Source organism: Catharus ustulatus, chromosome 15, assembly GCF_009819885.2.
Source record: "Catharus ustulatus isolate bCatUst1 chromosome 15, bCatUst1.pri.v2, whole genome shotgun sequence".
Lineage (NCBI taxonomy): Eukaryota > Metazoa > Chordata > Aves > Passeriformes > Turdidae > Catharus > Catharus ustulatus.
Genome location: NC_046235.1, coordinates 3,508,656 through 3,527,233, shown reverse-complemented (window position 1 = coordinate 3,527,233; position 18,578 = coordinate 3,508,656). Strand labels below are relative to the sequence as shown.

The following is an 18,578-nucleotide window of genomic DNA, read 5'->3' as shown; positions in this document are numbered from 1 at the left end:
TGTATGTACAAAGTAGTATTTCTCACAAAAAGAAAACAAAAAGCCCTTACCCCATTAAAAGAATAGGAAAATAGCAACTTTTTCCCCCTGCAGCTAAGAATCATTACTGAACAGAAATGTAGGAATATTGTCCTGGGTTTGTAGCCCAACTCCTTTGTGTGTCACTCTGATCCACATGTTAGCACAAAAGACTCTACAGCCATAAAGCTTTAAAATTGTTCCATATCGATATTGCAATTAAGATTGTACTTATCTGGCTGCTGATATGATTTGAAATCTGTTCTTCTTCTGTTTTGAAGTTCAAAGAAATAATCCAATTGTCCTGCAATAAATCTGTTCAGGAGAAAGACGTCACCATTTCTATCACAATGTTAAATACTTGTGGTATCAAAACCAGCATTGCTGATCCTGAAAAAAGAGTGTGATTTCTGTAGAGGTTGACCATTTGTCCAAAACTGAGCAAAAATATATATTATATGTTGCTTCCAAAGGCACCAGCATGTGATGTCCTCACTGTTGTCACAGTGCACACATTTAATTAGTCACAGATACAATGCTAGCTTGAATGGCAGTCCTTACAATATTCTTTTATTTAATAAAACTTTAATGCAATATATTTATATTGCAAATCCTATCACACTACTAAATCCTTTTTTCTGCTGCTAGATTTGCATTTAGTTCAGGATTTGAATCATGCTCAGCCTTATTGTTCCAAGTAACTGAATTTAATAGAATGGATCCACACAATACTGCTCGTAATGAAAACAGGAGGATCAGAAAACTGAATTGCAAAAGCAAAAAATGGAGGAAAATAAGACTGGCAGTTTTGGATGACTCTATATTGGAAGGTCAACATGTTTCCAAGGCCTTCTTTTCAAAAATTACCACTGACCTTTCCCATAGTGCTGAGCAGGTCTGTTGCAATTTCTTATTAATCAGAAAAAGTCGAAAAAACACGCTCTGTAAATTTACAGAGCTGGTATCAAACTCCTTCAATAATTGAAAAGAAAATTAAAATCTTCCAGTCTCATAACTGTTGCGGCTTCCTTTTCCTATTTCCTGCACTGAGGTGAGGCAAACTGTCCTAGAATTTGTATTTACACTCAGTGCTTTCAAAAACCCCTCTCACATAATTACAACTCTAATAATCCTTCACCTGCCACCTCAGTTTCTTCATGTGGGAGATTTTTGCCATTTGATGTTACAAATGGTTTCATAAAGTAGGAAGAGGAAGAAAAAAATCTTTAAAAATCATCTAGAAATCAATTCTTTCACTTAGTGAAAAAAGAGACTAAAAAATGAATTGAATAATCTTTTAAGGTGTTCTTAAACCAAGAGGATGTCATTTAAGAACAAATTAAATAGCAAGCACATATTTTCCTGTAACTAAACATTAGTTTCTTATTTCCAGGTACATGGTTTAAGGTTGAAGAGCATTTTCCAGCTACCTGTTTTGTGCTTTACTGAAAAATAAAAGTAAGTAAAAACAACTTAATGATATGTATTTTTTCATATATTAGAAAATATTTGTTAGATAAAACACAACATGTGCATAACTTAAAAATAATGTTTGCTAGTAATTTCTTATTCTACCTGCAAATGCCATAGTGGCCTTGTTATATCCCAGAATTACAAGTACTGATAAAATTATCTTCTTGCTCCCCCTTCCCACGATTATCTAAAATTTCAATGCACTAGTTGGACTAAAATATATTAAGATTACTTCGCGTTATGAATATTCACCCTTGAAAATCATTCCTATGAAAACATTCCATTTTAAAAGCCACTTAAAATTAACCTTCCAGACTTGTACTCCAAACTCCTGTCCTCAATTGTGGTTGGAATAAGGTCCCCAGAGATGCAGGCAGTGACCGCAGTGAAACCCCCCCTGGTCACCTGTGTCACTGCATGATGCCATCCCCAGAAACGAAGCTTTCTCAGACTGAGCTTAGTGGGTCTTTGCTCTGGGATTTATAAAATGCAATAAAAAATGACAAAAAACACAAATGCAAATATCTTTTAAAATATAATATTAGCATTGTCAACATGAAAGACTTTATTTACTGCACAGAGAAGAAAATATTCAGAATAGTGTAGTTTGTTTCTGGGAATGCATGAAGAAGTTTCAACAACTAACACACAGTGTTTCTTTGCAAAATAGCCCGTGCATGATGCTGAAGTGAAATGGGTTTTGCTCATTCTTGTAAAAGAAGGTCATTACCTGCTATTGTGACTGCTCCTTTTGGATTACCTGTCTTTGTCTCTGCACAAGTCAAACAATAAATAAAGCTAGTCTGTTAATATAGATTAGAGGTTAAACTGTTATTTATTGTCACCTTTTATGGAGAGATTCTGTAAAGGTTGTTATTGACCTTCCTTGCCTACAAACTAAGAGTCAGGTATTTATCCCAGGCAATCTATTTGCAATGAAAAAAAATTACAGTCTTTCTGAGGAGGCACAGGCAGAAACTGAGCTGCAATGATAAATCCTGATGAGTAAGAGTTCCCAAATTGAAATGCGTCACAAATTCACATCAGGTTATGTCTCTGAGCATATGAGATGAGGAAATAGTTGAGAAACAACAGATCCTGCAATTTTTGAAGTCTTCTTTTAAACATCCTCTGGGATTTAGATAGAGTTGAGCATGAGAAAAGAATGCAGCACATTTTCATTCCTTTGAGTTTATGTAGTACAGAGAGCTATAAAAGTAAACAACAGCAACAACAAAATTAGCATTCTCTTTCATGTGTTCCTTGAAATTGAAATGGTTGAAGAAAAATCAATGTAACAACCACCCACTTACTGTGCCTTAATCACATTACCAGCATCCCCTTAGACTGGTTTGTGATGATAGTTCTGCAGTGTCCCTGGATCAGAGGACACCTCACAAATTGGCTGCAGAGGTTGCTGTGACCTTGGAGCCATGGAAGAACTTCCTGAGTGCAGAGAATGGAGGGTTCCTGCTACAGTGAATAAACATCCCAAATTGTGAGAGTGTCAGAAATCCAGACTAAGCCTCTCATAATGCTAAGAATGGAGGAGACAGAAAGAAGATCTCATAAATATTTTATTTTCTCTTTTATAAAGCAGGCACAGTCTTCCACTTCCTCACCCAGTCTGTCTTACAGGCTGAGCCCTATGAAATTGTGATTATTTGAAAAGATTTAAAAGCCACTCCATCCTGCAATCCAATTCTGCCCTGTAGTCACTTCACCTGTGACCACACCACAAGGTTACAGCAGAAGAAAATGAACCATGATGACATTTGAAGAAGAAATATCCATCCAAGACATGGCCTTTTTTCCTATCCCCGCTTGTCAAAATGTTGGCAGAGTAGGCAGCAAAGAAATCTTATGGGATCCAGCTGGATAAGTCCTGGTGGTGTTTCATCATCATAGCAAAGTCAGAGCGGGGAAGGGAGAGCTCTGCAGCCAGGCACGAGGTGTGGTAGAAGCTGTGGCAAAGAAACTGTGACATTGCTTCTGCATTGTCACTGCAAAGGGTCTCACAGGGCCTGGTCCCCTCACCACTGAACCCTGGGCAGCCTGCCCAGACTGACACAGGTAAGAGAACAGCTGCTGAATGTTTGCATCTTCCTCGTTTCAAAAGCAAAATGGTTACAAAAATTCAAATATTTTAAATGTTTGAAGAAGTAAGGCCATGATTTGTTTTCCAGCTGATGTCTGGGCAAGTATCTCTGAATTCTGCTGTGTGTAACACTGCAGTTCTACCCTGGTTAGTTTAGAATACTCAAACCCCAAATTCTCAAATTCATTAAATAAGACAAACAGAAAAGTAAGTCCTTGTCCAATTTTCCCTACAAATATCATTACAAAAACCATAGAAAAACCAGCCTAGAAACTTCATAAGGAAAAGAAGAAATTTTAGCAGAAGAATAAAATAACCACATCTTCCAGAAACTTCTGAAGTTTGAGGAATAAGTTTTCCCTGTGAGGGTGGGCAGGCTCTGGCACAGGGTGCTGTGGCTGCCCCTGGATCCCTGGAAGTGTCCAAGACCAGGTTGGACAAGACTTGGAGCATCCTGGGATAGTGGAAGGTGAGATGATCTTTAACGTCCCTTCCGACCCAAACCATTCTGTGATTCACTCTAAATTCTGAGGAGGATGTTAATCTGGGAAAAAATACAGTAACCTAGGTCTGACTGTAACAACAACCCTGGAGATTACATTAGGTGGGGAAAATGAGAGATAAGACTTCAGCTCCTCAACAGCATTGTACTGGTGTGTTCCTGTTAACAACCTTGCTCCACCTCAAAGCTCCTTAAGGTCGATGGTGTTGCTCTCCTTGCAGCACATACTCCAGTTTGGAAAATAATCCACACATTGGTTTCAGTAGCCATCAACTTTTGAGGCAAAAAGTGTTTTGTTTGCATGTGGGTTGTTATGAGATGTGCCTTGCTTTTCATTGTTCTAACTGCCTGCTTGGGAAATCTGTCATTCTAATGGCCAAAGCTTTTCTTTTCCCCTTCCCAGTCTTGGAAAAGTCCAAAATGTCACTGCTTGCACAGCTATCCTTATGAAAGTGTTGGAGTGAATGCAGTCCAGTGAGCACCTGAACAGTCTGGTCCCAAGTGCTTCCATTTCTTGGTGACAGCATCAAGGCTCAGACAAACCAGTAAGAGCACTGGAACTGCTAACTGTTAATAGTCGTATGTTACTCAGATTTCATTCCTTCTGAAAACAATTGAATGGCTTGCTCCTAGGCCTATTAACCAGGTTGCCCTTCACATCATGAACTGTTTGCACTGTCCAAAAGTTTTAACTGTCTGACAGGTGTGCAGAGCTTTATTTAAAGTGACTTTATGTCACTTCCCAGCTGCTGTATCCCACAGCCCTGGGTTACCTGTGACAGACTCATTAATCGGGCAGCTCTACAGAGACAAGGTGGGAATGCTCCAGTGACTCACAATTGAGCTTCACCTTACACTGAAGTGCATTGGTAGCTGGAAATTTAATTTTTTTTCTGCATCAGCTATAATATTTTACTTGCTCATTTTCAGGTTGCCTATTTGCAGCCAAGTAAAATCAAATTTAGGGAGCTTTTAAAACAAAATTTGAACTTCTGTATTCAAAGACCTCTAGAGGTGTGCTACACAGAATATTAAAGATGCTTCATTGCTGCCAATTCTGCTTCCCAGCAGCAAGGAAAGAGGGATTTAATCAAACGAGAGTGCCTGGGCTAAGTGGTAAATCATGCAACACTTTTCAAAAGTGGGCAATGCCTGCCTGGTTAGGCACAGCAGATTCTACACCCAAAGCATTTAAAATGTATTTTATTGCACCAGCAGTTGCCAACAAATCCTTGCTAATGTGATCCAAGTGTTAATGAACAATGACATGAAAGTTGCTTCTGGCAGCTTTTTTAAAAAGTGACCTAGGTCAGGCTGCCCAGTAATGTTCAGGAGGTGATAGGCCTTTGTGTCAGAGAAACTGGTAAGAAAAAGGTAATAAAACAACATTACATGAATCATTTTAGTGAAGTATTTTGACCTTCTTATTTTGGAATGACTGCATACATGTGTTTGTGAATCTTTTTGTGGTACTTTTATTTTTCAGTTGTACAGTCATCAAAACCAAACCGGTAACAGTTAAAAAATGGCCTTCCTAGAGTAGACCAAACAAGTAGCTTTTAAAACACTGAGAGTTGATGAATTTTTGCTTCACCAAAGGTTGATTTACAACAGAGGCTAGGATTTGTTGTATGTACACAATGCATGCTCCCCTGATGAGATATGATGATTAAAGTTAGTCAGAGTAGGATTTTACACTTCCAGATTCCTCTCTTTGTGATTCTTTACAAACATTTCTTACACATTTACACCACAAGTTCTTGCTAGAGGATAAAGCTATAAAAAGCAGGCACTGAAGCAATATAACCTAGGTGTCATAAAAAGCTTGGGCAGTAAAATGTCATCATTTCTCCAGAAGATAAATGCTCTCATGACTCTCAGTGCTTCCTTTAAATGCTAAGGTGGGCTCAGGATGAGAACAGAGCAGCAACGCCAAAATGATCCTACAGCTCAGTGATCAGCTGTTGGTACCAAGACCCCAAGCTATGATCAATGATAAGGTGTAAAAGCCACTTGTGTAAATTATTAAGGGATATGTACCAGACCAAAATCATTAGCAAAGCAGAGCCCTTTTATTCTGTGATTCTATCCTCTCTGTTTTCTTTTTTCCTTGATTTTAGAGTCACACACAGATTTTTACTGTTCTGGAATAACACTGTGCTTTTACCCTTCAATGCCAAACTTCTGGCTGTATTCAAATATTCACTAAGAAAAATTTTGTTCCTCTCATTGAATAACATTCTTGTGCTCTCATGGATTTGGTTCAGAGACAGCTCCTTAGGATCCCTCTAGGGCTCTTTCTGAGGCACAGTAACCTCTGCAGTTCTGTAACAAAAACCTGCATTTTCATTACAACCATGACCAAGGAGCCTGACCAGCAGTGAACAGTTTCTTTTGTAGCTGCTCATTTTTCTTATCATCTTGCAAGAGAGTAAATTCAAAGTAAATACCTTTGAGGAATATTAATTCAAATGAAAATTACAGGAGGGGGTTTGTGAATATACTGAGACAAGTGTGCTCAGAAAAGTTGAATATTTACACAGATACAGAAGTTTTCAATTTCATAGGTTCTTTATTTGGAGCTATCTCTTACAATTGTCAGCAATGAAAAACCTGCACTATTATGCATAAATTGGCAATTGATGTCAGAACATTTTTACCATTTCCACTTTACCTAATTTCTGTATATCTCATTTAACTTTGGAAGGAAATTTATAGTGATTTACATGTCCCAGACATGTCAAAAGAGATATTAAGCAGTATTAAGCCTTAAAAAATAATCCTGCTTTATTTCGTTCCTTCTGAGGACTGTGCAGAGGAATAATGTGAATGGATTAGGAAATTGGTGTAATACCTGTCAAGTAATGTTATCTGTGAATGTGCATGAATTCTCCAAAGTTAAACCAACTGTTCTATATATCAATTTCCTCAGGTTCTTGAGGAAGGTAGGAACAAAAATAACCTATTAAATTAGCTTGTAAAGTTCCACTTTCACTGGGCTATTTTTATTTTCTTGGTGCTTTGTAAATGTGTTGTCTCTGGCTGAAGCCACAGCTCTTTGCTGCTAGGATATTTGTGCACCTTCAGTGGGAGCCAAGCAGAAAAGGGGGGACTTTGGCCAGGTAATTTCAGTTCTTGCAGCCACATCAGAGTGCCTGTAAATGTTTGGGGTGCACAGCTCCACATCCACTGCTTTGGCACATGCTCTCAGCAAAGGTGACTGACCCTGTCAGGGAGTTTCAACTGAGTAAACTAATTTTGGGAAGCAAGTCTTGCCAGGCTGCAAAACACAGCAAACAGAGGTATTTAAAATAATATATAATAAAATATTTTTTTAAATATTTTGCCACACTTCCAGAATGTATACTTGAGATGTGAGGGGAGAAAGCCTCACAATGTATGTTTATAAAAGTCCAGGAAATTATCTTGTCTGCTGCTGAGGGGCAACTGAAGCATCTGCTGGGCTGGAATAGGATATTTTGATTGCACACACTTAGATAATATGCAATTCTGCATAGGATCCACACAGTCTGGATTTTAGGCTATCTGTGATGAGGGTAGAGGGTACAGTGTGTAAGTATTAATTAGCTCTGGATTTGAAACTGAAGAAAGAGCTTTTATTGACCCTTTTATTGATGTCAGCTGTGTAGTGCCTCCAGCAGAACACACATTTAGTGAGTTTGCTGGTGTCAGCACACAGCTGACATGGGCACAGAAAGCAGAGGCAGCTGGCACCTGGCATTGCCTTGCCAATGGCAAACGTGCCTGACTGTACCTGGTGATGTCTGGAATGTTTTTCTCACCCTGCTGGAGGGATCACAGGTCCAGCATGTGCAGGGAAACAAGGAGGTAAGGGCACTGAAAATGTGCCTGGGTTTGTGAGGTAAACACACTGTCAGCTGTTACTAACTCTTGTCAGCCACATCCAACTTTATTACATTTATACATGGTGCTATTTCTTGTACAGGCAATTTGAAAAAGTTCGGACTGATTTCCTTCATTTACCACTAAACCCAGCTCCTGTGTTACCTGTGGGAATGGGAAGCACCTCCCAGTTTTTGTGCTGTGTATCTGCAGCATCAGTCTGATACCCAAATCACACAGATCCTTTCCATTATTTATCCAGCTTCCAAGCTTGTTGAAAAATGAGCACAATAAAAAAAGAAATATTTCTCTGGTTAAATGACACTGTTAATATATGAGAATGCACAGAGATGGGGATTTAGTATAACTATAGATATTTTGCTGCATTTAAATGTGCCTAATTTGACATAAAATTATTCCTCTGTGGTTCCAAAGAAACCTAGTAATGTCATAAGAGAGTTTGCCCATTTAGAGTTTACAAGAGAAATTGTCAAATGTCAGACCTATTCCTGAAACTGTCTTCCAAATTCTCATTTTTGTCTTTTCGAGGAGTTTTGGGTTACTTTTTCTCATACAGTTTCCTCACATTTTAAATTATTTTTATTAAATAAAAAAATTAAAGCAATGGTGCATATATATAAAATTTATCTGAACAGGAAAGACCCTGAAAAGAAGCATCATTTTGGCATAACCAAGTTTAGTGAAGCAACAGGGAGAATGACCTGATTCCCAATTTTGAAAGCATAGAATCATAGAATTATTAAAGAAGGAACCATTTCTAAGACCATCAAGTCAAACCATTCCCCCAGCAGTGCCAAGGCCACCACTAAACCGTGTCCCCAAGTGCCACATGTTTGTGTCTGTTAAATCCCTCCAGGGACAGGGACAGATGTCAGTCTTTGAGGCCAAGTAGCTGCCACAAAATGATCACAGCTAATAACTGATTAACTTCTGTCATAGCTGTTTCAGAGCAGCCTTGCTCCTAGTTGGAAAACTGTTAAATTCCAGTTCAAATAACTGATTTCACACATTTTCCCTTCTGCTAAAAGAATCTGATCATACTCCAGTATTTTGGTTTGATTCAGAACATAATGCAATTTTCCATGTCTGCACGTTCAGCATGGCAGCTGCCCCAGGTACACACCTGGTGGGTTTTGTGCAGACACAGGCAGGACATGCAAACATGAGGTTTTCCATAAGATAAATGTACATAAATATTCCCTCCTGTGGGTGACACCGGGAGGATAATCACAGCCAGTACAGAATGTGAGCACTCTGTGTGTGTTTGTATTCCTTCCCCTGCCCCAGCCTTCCCCCAGATCACAGGAGCCCTGAGAGGGAAGCTAATGTGCTTTTAAGGGTGGCATTAATGATCTGACATCTTAGATTCTTGTCCTTCTCCCATTTGGGTGAATCACAGCCTTTTCAGGCAAGCATGTTCTGCCTTCTGCTTCCTCTGACACACCATGATTGTGGGAACGAGGGCATCTAGTGGCTTCTCTCCTGCTGCTCTCCTGTTCCACCTTCCCATCTTTCAGAGGCTGATACTGAGTGTTAGATGGAATTTGTGACACAGTTGTATGTATAGAGTATGAACAGTGTTGCAAGAGTGAAGTCTTTATTTAAGAAATGAAGAATTTGCAAAAAAAAGCCTTAGTTACAGGGAAATGCCCATTCAAACAGCTGAGACAGGAATTGGTTCAGAATGTTTTGTTGTGCCTCCTCCTGGCCATGTCATGAGTTAATCAAAAAGAATTCTTCTGATTAAGCAACAAAAGTAATCAAGCCTGTAATTTCAAAGTGATAATACCATTTCCTTAAGCAGAATTAAACTCCTTTGTTCAGTTCTCATTTCTGTACCTCTAATGTTTATGGGGCATTTCGTGTAGTAATGTATGCAAGCTGGCAAATGAAAAATAGTGTGGATAATTACAACAGAAGCAGTTAATAGAAGCTGTAATATCTACATCGTGTCTCTATCCATTACAGTTGATGCTATTAAATTCATTTAAATGAAGAAGGGCTAATTTGCAGTGCGGCAAATGATAAACTTGACTTACTGGTATTAGCACGCTCCCTCATTTCTCTCTGCAGTATTTCAGGCACTGTGTTACTGCTATAAAAATCTAGGAAGATAAAAAATCAGTGGTGAAACGTCTATAAAAACAGAGCTGCCAAGCAATGACATCCAGTCAAAAGGGCTCAATGCTTTCCAAAAGACAGACTGGATTAACTGGTTTCTTAGGATCTGGAGACAATTTCACAATTCCTTGCCTTATAAATTTACTTTCTCTGGGTGGATGAACAAAATCTTTTTAAATGGCATCTAGAGAAGCAGATGTGAGTGCTCCTGAGAACTAGAAGCAGACAGTTCTATGGCTCTAGACAGCTGCTTGTGAACAAGTAAAGGTTCACAATTGCTGTCAAGCCTGTGACATTTCAATGGTTTTATGATGAACTGGGAAAATACTTGATAGCATCAAAAATCACTTCTCTTGTGAAATCCAGCAAGGACACGGAATTTCTAAATGCTTCTTCAAAATCTTCCACTCACCTCATGAATGTATTTGAATTTCACTTTAAAAACTACTGCAATAATATCAGTTGTGCTTCCAATTTCCAGTGGCTCAGACCTTGCATGCCAGTAGCTCTCCCTTTCCGTGATATTTGGACAATAGAAAAAAGACTAGATAGCAAAATGAGAAAGCACAAATATTTGCAAATCTCCCCAGGTTCTACTAAAAATAACCTTTATGATCAATTGTCCAAATTATCCCACCAGAACCTAACTGATATTTACTGTTTATCTTTTCAGAAACTCCACACCTGACTTTGTTAAAAAATTGAGCAGTACAAGTGTTATATATGAATGAGCTGCAGAAAATACATCTTTATTTTTGCATAAAAGATATTTATACCAACTTAGCAGCTTCAACACATAATTCCTCCTGTATTAGCATTAGATGTGCACTCATCTTCAGTTATTGAATATTCCAATCTTTAACAGGCCATGTAATTACCTTAAATATTAAAGAACCACTTTAAAGCTATATTTCAGAATCTATTACACAAGTTTTATATATATATTACTATACATAACAAAACTTTCCAGATCATCAAGTGGACACCTTCCAGACTATCTACAAACAATAAGCTTATGCTATTTATTGTTTAAAAATAATGGCATTTCTTCTGTGAAGGGCTGCAGTGGTTTTCATTCTGTAGGTGCAGCACTAGTGGTTTTAATATTTTCTTAATCAGGTATTATTAAAACAATCTCAGAAAATTGTATTATGTGTTACATAATGTAACACTGTGTGCTGCATAATTTCCTGAAGTTTTCTAGCTGAAAACTCAAGCAAACAGGTTTCACCTATTATAACATTACACTTTATATATACTATAACATTATAATTCACCTACTAACTGTAACAGGTGTCACCTCTTGTATTATACTATAAATATATATTTTAAGAGGGTTTACTCTTCCTATTTCATGAGCATGTTTTAAGGCAAGGCCATTTCCTTTAGCACTCTTTTCCACCTACCACTCTTTGCCTCAACTACTTGGGCTGTAATTTTAAAGACAAAGACTTTTGCTTTACTGTCTGTGTACCCTGATTTGGTCAGATATTTCTTGGCCTTCAGCAATTACCAGTTTTCATCACTTAACATTTGACATGTGCTCCAGAGCTTATGAAATACATTATTTTATCAGAAATCACTGTCATTTGTCAAGGTTGCAGGGTATTTTGTGTGTGGTGGTTTGGTTTCTATTTGACTTTCCTTGCAATCTGCATTAAAAATGTTTATATTCAGGCAATGGTAAAAAATCAGTTTCTCTTTTGTCAAAGCTTGTCATGTGAAAGTTTAATAACATGCATTGAAACTTTAAGCTCTCCTGTTAGACCCACTAGGGAATTTTTTATGAAAGCTAAAGCCTTCACAGTAACAGCAAATGGTAATATTTTCAGTTAAACTTTATAAGGCACTTGGGGATATGGTTTAAGGATGATTATGGTGGTAGATGGCAGGATTAGATGAACCTGAAGGTCTCTTTCAACCTTGGTGATTCTGTGATTCCTTATGTCTCATCTATTACTGCAGTGGAATAAAAATGACTTCCTTAAAAGACAGACTCTCTAAATGTTTATTAAGCTGCTCACTAAAATATTGTTTTGAAGTCAATACATTTTTTTCTACTTCCCACTAGAACATTTCTTTAAAACATCTTTGTAACCATAAGATACAATACAAGATCACGTTTTTTCTCTTTCTACTTCATCTCTTGCTATGCAGGAAAATAATTTTGTATATCCTTTGTTTTCAAACTCTCCTGTCCAGTGGTGATTTGACTGCTTTATTTCTTTATTTTGTCTGAAGTTATACTTAAGGTAATTTCATTTCAGAGGTGAGAAAGGCAGTGCTGCAGAGTGATCTGCCTGTTTTAGCTGCCTGCAGAGCTCATTTTCATCATAACTCTAATTCTGCACCCTGAAATAAATTTCTAGTCTTCCTGATCTTTCTCCCTCCTTAGTGAACTGGTTGGGTAGTAATTCTGTCTTTATCAGGGATTCATAAAAGTGTCTGAACAGCTTCACCTGCCACAACCAAATGTGTTCTCTGAAAGCCTCTGGGGACAGAGGGGTTTTGTGTGTAAAGCACCTCACACAGCCAGACCAGCCTGTGATTAAAGAGCTTCAGCTCTGGGTATCTTTGCACATAAACCTGTGGCTTTACTTCAGGCAAAGAGCAAACTGCAGCTCATAAACTGAAATGCTGATGTGAAATTGCCAGCACCACCTACGAGAATGCTCCTCACAGCAGTATAACTTAATAATTTAAACCTGTAATTTCAGTGTTTCAGTTTGAACTATTGCCTTACAAAGAAAATCCAGAAAGTGTTTCTGTTCCAAGTAAGTTTGAGTGTAGAAATTCTCTCTCATTCTCTTTTTTTAAAAAAATGCCCTGTACAGTCAATCTCCTGCACTGTTGGTCACCTTGCTGGTTAATATCTCACATTATTGAAGATCATTTTTAGAAAGGTCCTGGTTTAAGAACCACTCTATTTGGTATGTCCAATTGGTTCTGGCAACTCAATTTATGGTACATATTTTGAATCTAAATTTTCTGGTCATTACAATATCCTGTTTTTCCTTCTACTGTTAGTTTACATGACAATTTAAGTCCAATATTAATGATTATTTATAGGATGTGGAAAAAACATCCAAATGTAGAAAGTAAATTTACCAGGTTTAGCAGTTGAAGCATTCTACTTTACAGGTTAGTAAAACAAATACCTGCTCCTTCTACTGACACAAATATTTTCAGGACCTTGCTGGGATACCATTTTGCTTTTTTGCATCTATATTTATATAAACTTTTGTAGGTTCTTTTGTATTTAGAAAATATATAAAACCAATCATGTTCTTTTGTATATAGCTCTGTTTTGTATTCTAACAGCAAAATCAGCAGCCTCAGTTCAGCTGGCCTTTTTCCTTAGAGACCACAGAAAGGGCACAGTTAACTTGTTTGCACTGAGGTGCTGGCAAGAGGCTGTAAACCAAAAAGCTGTGGTACAGGAATTAGTGCATGTGTGAAGGGTTTCCTGCTGTGCATTTCTCATCTCCAGAAAGCCCCACAATGCAAGCAGCATACCATGTTTTCTCTTTGAATCACACTTTGATTGTGCCATACCAGAAAATGCTGTTCTGAGTTGCAACTCAGTCATAAACCAATACATTTGGAATGCTTTGTTTGAAAGAAGAAATATCATGGCAGCACATCCCAAGCGCACCCTGTCCATCTGTTCTCTCCTGCACATCCAAGTGATTCCACTCTCCTCTGAGGTGCTGGTTATTCCTTCTCCACTGGTGCCAAACTGAGAGTTTAACATACAGATGAATGCTGAGCAGCAGGAAAAGTGGTTCCAGTAAATTAAAGAAAAGTGCTGACAGCCACTCCCCTGCTTGGTGTCCCTGGCTTTAAGTACTACAGCACAGACTGGGGAAGAAATGAGCAGTTCCCAAGCCCAGATCATTAGTTAGCAGGTTTTGTTGATTCCAGCTCAAGTCAGGTATGTGCCTCTGAGGGCAGTGGTCATTGCTAAATTAACACTGAGCATGGTGTAAATGGATAAATCTGCCTGGCAAAGCTCCTCTTCCTTAAATTCAGGTTCATTATTAAGCTTTGCTTACTTTCCCCATATGAATTTGAATTGATGACAAAGAAGAACTGACTGTTTATAAATTAGTTGCTGCACACACAAAAAGCTCTCCATAGGCAGGCCCTCAAAGGCCAGCAGGAAATTCATTTGCCATTCACCCCCCTGCTGACACCTCAGTCCTCTCTTCTCCATTTCTTCAGCTCTTGCAGCACTTCAGCTGCTTTTTACCACCCACTCCTACAACTGTGACTCCCCCAGGACTCTTGCAACCCACTCATGTGCTGAAAGAGGGACACACCAGGGGCTTTCCTTGCTGAGAGAACAGGAGCAGCCAAGCCCTGAGGCTGCTGGGGGGCTGCAGCAGGGGGACCAGCCCATCCTGGCTGTGGTGACAGCAGTGTCACTGCTGGGGGAGAGGGCTGAGCTCCTGCTGCCTGCACACCCCTCCAGCACTGCTCCAGGCCAGCTTGGACAGGGCTTGGAGCAGCCTGGTCCAGTGGCAGGGGGCAGAACCAGGTTAACTCTGTGGTGCCTCCCAACATTAACCAGATTTCAGCTCATTTTGGATAAATTTTGGAGGGTTTCACCCTGTGCAGGGCAGTGACCCACAGGAGCCCAAAGGAGCTGTGCCCTCAGGAGGTGTTTTTGGAGAGGGACACACTGACTGCCTGCCCCAGGCTGTCTGAGCACCTCCTGCCTCCTGTCATTGCACCCCTTCTGAAAACACACCCCAGGGTGAAATAACCCTCCTCCCCTTATTTCTCCCCCTTTTTCAGGGCTGAAACAGCTTTCCAGGGACTGTCACACTCAGCTTGTCCTGACGTGTGAGGAGAGGCGAGCAGGGAGAATGGGGGAAGAACAAGCCCAGGGATCTGGTATTGCATCTCAGCTCTGTTACTGATCAGCAGTCTGTGCCAAAAGAGACTTTTAAAATCTCTTAAAGAACCTCAGATCACGGTGTGGCCAGGGAAACATGCACCACCATGGACATTCAACACTTTTTTGTGTTTGTTTTAGATTTTCCTTCCATAAATGGATGTTAGAAACCAATTTGAATGCATTTTTAGATTTCTCAGAAAGTTTTCAGTTTAAAAAATACAGGAATATATTTGAAGAATTCTTCATCACTATTACACATACACTTATCTACTGTTAGTAATTCCACCTTGAACTTCTGGAAAAATTTTGAAATGCTGTCCCTAAAAGAAAGTAAGATAAATAAAATCCAAGCTTTTGATTCTTCCTCAAGAAGAATTAAAACTGTTTGACCTCTTACACTCTACTTTCAAACAACACTAATGAAAATAATGTCTAGTTGTTATATTTTTAAATGTTATTACATATTTTATGTGAGATATTTATTTATTTATTTATTTTGCAATTACTAATCCTTAATAATTTGGGGCTTGTCTTTTTAGAAACCTCAGCCATGACTGAAGAATTCAACATAAAGCCACTGACTGAAGGGAAAAGAGACACAGACAAAGAAGCTGTATTAAATGTATGTTAATTTTTTTGGCAATGCTTCTTAATGTGCTGAGATTTTCTACATAAGGGACATTATTTATTAATCACCCAGAGTTTTTCCAGATTTTATTTTTAAAAGTTCTGAATGATAAGAAGAGAGCTTATAACTAGGCCAGAAATTGTGCTATGTGCACTTCTCTTTGAAATTTTTCATAAGGAAAAAATTCCTAAAGAGGAGTGTGGTACACATTTGAAATTTCAAATATACTTCATTTCAAATGGTTAATAGTCTTAATTGTATCTAGATTTTGATTGATTTTAATTAAACGTTAAAGGCAGGGAATATGAATTCTAAAGCAGACAGGAAGATATTGATTATAAACTAATTACCGATGTTTCTGGGCATGTTTTGGCAGGTTCATTAGCACTCAGTGTTAATAGTGTCCAGGTGTGTCTGTCACGTTAATGTCACTGTGGCTCCATCTTGTGGCTGAATGATTATTCTCAATTAATTTTCGATTCTGTAGGAAAAGGTTGGCCAAAAACAAACATAAAAAATGATGAGGAGAGGAATTCATAGACATGATTAATTTCTATTTTAAAAGGACCAGGAAAAAAAACCCCAGCCCTGAATGTTTAGTACTTGCCTTCCATAGTTGTAATTTGCCATGTCTAAGTGGATAATTATAAACTGGGGGAAGTTTTAGTAAAATAGTATTTATGAAAATGAAGGAAAAAATGTCATGAGTATTATGATTATCTGTATCAATGATTTTATGAATTATATATGCCCTGCCATTCATGTTTTCTCCTATTTCATACAGGTGATCAAAAATTCTAATGGACAGTTCAACCTTGAGGCTGCAATTAAAAATGTTGACATAATGTCCAATGAGTTGAAGAAAATAAATGGTAATTCTGAGTCCACCATCCAGTTAAACAAAAAACTGTGTAAGACATTCTTCTGAGAGTTGTGAATGGCCTGGTTTTCTGTGTCAGACAACTGGGTTTTCATGTAATGAAGCAATAGCTTTGCTCTTGTCTTTTGAAAAATTAATGGAACAGTAAGAGAGCAATAGAATCGTGTTAGTTAACCATGGGAAAGAGCTGCTGGGTATCAGTCACTCCTTTCTAGGAACACTGAGTCTTTTAATACAAGTATTACTAACATGCTAACACCAAACTGAATTTAACCATCTTGAAGCAAGTGAAACAAGGCAACCCTTCCATTTTTTGAGTGATTTGATAGATGAACGCTAAAACAATGCTGTCTGTAGATTACCATTCACTGTCAGTCAATAAATGCCATGCTGAGACACTGCCCTTTGTCTTTCAGTGGAAAGCCAGCTACTGCTTTGTGACCTGATTTTGAATTTCAACCATCCTGGAAAGGCCAAAGATTTAAGAGAAGCTGAAGAAAAGGCTTGGAGTTTGACAGATTAAGTAACATCCATTTTCATGTATTTCTATTAATATGCCGATGTTTCTGCTGTTGCTTCTTCTTTCTTCATCTTCTTTTAATTAAGTTTGAACTGTACAATGATAGCATGGTTTCCTGCAGTTAGACTATTTTTATTTTAAGCTAAACATGTGAAATGGAAAAAAAAAAAGTAGGTTATTGTTTCTGAGAGGGGTTTTTCAACCCACGTTTCCCAAAACCCAAATTAAGCCCACTAGGGCTGGAAAGACTGATGTGATAATTTAAAAAGTCAGGAGACTGGGCATGAAGTTTTTCACGTGGTTTTCTCCTTTTAAACAAAGATGTGTTGGGAGCAGTAACAAAATTTGCAATTTCCTACAAGTCACTGCTCTCTTATTTCAGTTGTGCTCGGGGAAACAGGATAAGAAACTGTCAGTGAAGGAGGAACTGCAATTTGTGTTTTGAGCTGCCTTCCTCTTCTTAAAAATACTGCTGAGGAAGGGGTCAAAGAGCAGATTACTTCTGGAAAACCAAAAGTGCTTTTCATTCCAGTTTCTGTAATTACTCTCTAATGCAACTAGCTACAAAAACAGGGAGGAGTTTGTGGTTTCAATGCTCTATCCTGAAATCTTCTTGGCCCAACATTTGCACAGCCGCTATTTTCATGCAGTTCATTACAATTAATGTTCAATCACACTTTACTTGTGGTCACATTTGAATGTTGAGATATATTTTTATTCTTACACCAAATATATTTCTTTGAATAATCAAATAGAGATTTATTCTACTTTAAAAATATGCAGCGTTAGAAATTGTTATGCTGGTTTATATTTTATTTCTCTTTCACTGATGAGATGATTTAAAATCAATAAAACACAATTCCACAGGAGGTGTTTCTGGGTTGTCAGATTTTTCAAGGCAGAGCAATGGAATAGAATTACAGTTCACAAGAGTTAGTGGTGATATGGAGGAGGTTGTTTTTAATTTGAACAGTTTTTTAAAAATATTAGAACTGACTTTTCTTTAACCAGATTAGTAGTCAGTTTTCAAAAATATTGGGCTAGAAGCAGCTTTTGTCAGCTGAAGAATTTTTTAAATTTTTTCATCTTTATTTTTAGACTCATAGTTGCATGGAAATGAACTTTGCTAACTTTGAATTCCAGCTCTTACCCAAACATCTTAGAAAGGAACATTTACAAAACATATCTCTATAAGTAAAACAGTTTATGAAATCTGATTATGTTATCTGGGAAGCTTTACAGATTGTCTGGAAGGTATTTTCTACCTTGAATTTTGGTTCCAGTGCTTTAACTGACAGACACAATGGAGTAAAGGAGTAAAAGAGTGACAAAGTCATCATTATCAAACCAAGGTCTTGTCAGAACACAAAGGAAATTGAAACCCAAGGTAAAGTGTTGGATAAATCCCAGTTAACAAAGGTGAGGGAAAACTCTTGATACAGGATGCTTCAGTGCTCCTCAGCTGCAACTTGTATTTTTGAACTCTGTGTCCCTTTCTTTCTATAAAAAATACAGTTAAAACAGAAAGCAGTTGTGCAACAGGAAGTGAG

The 18,578-nt window shown here is 38.1% G+C and overlaps 1 long non-coding RNA gene across 1 annotated transcript in view; it reads left to right on the top strand.

Moving 5' to 3' along the window:
- LOC117003153 overlaps nt 1-18,578 on the top strand; it is a 100,017-nt gene that overhangs the window by 46,299 nt on the left and 35,140 nt on the right. Inside the window, exons 4-7 of the long non-coding RNA XR_004419475.1 lie at nt 1,412-1,476; nt 15,540-15,622; nt 16,413-16,500; nt 16,925-17,031. This is a non-coding gene — a long non-coding RNA (uncharacterized LOC117003153). The remainder of the gene's footprint in view (nt 1-1,411; nt 1,477-15,539; nt 15,623-16,412; nt 16,501-16,924; nt 17,032-18,578) is intronic.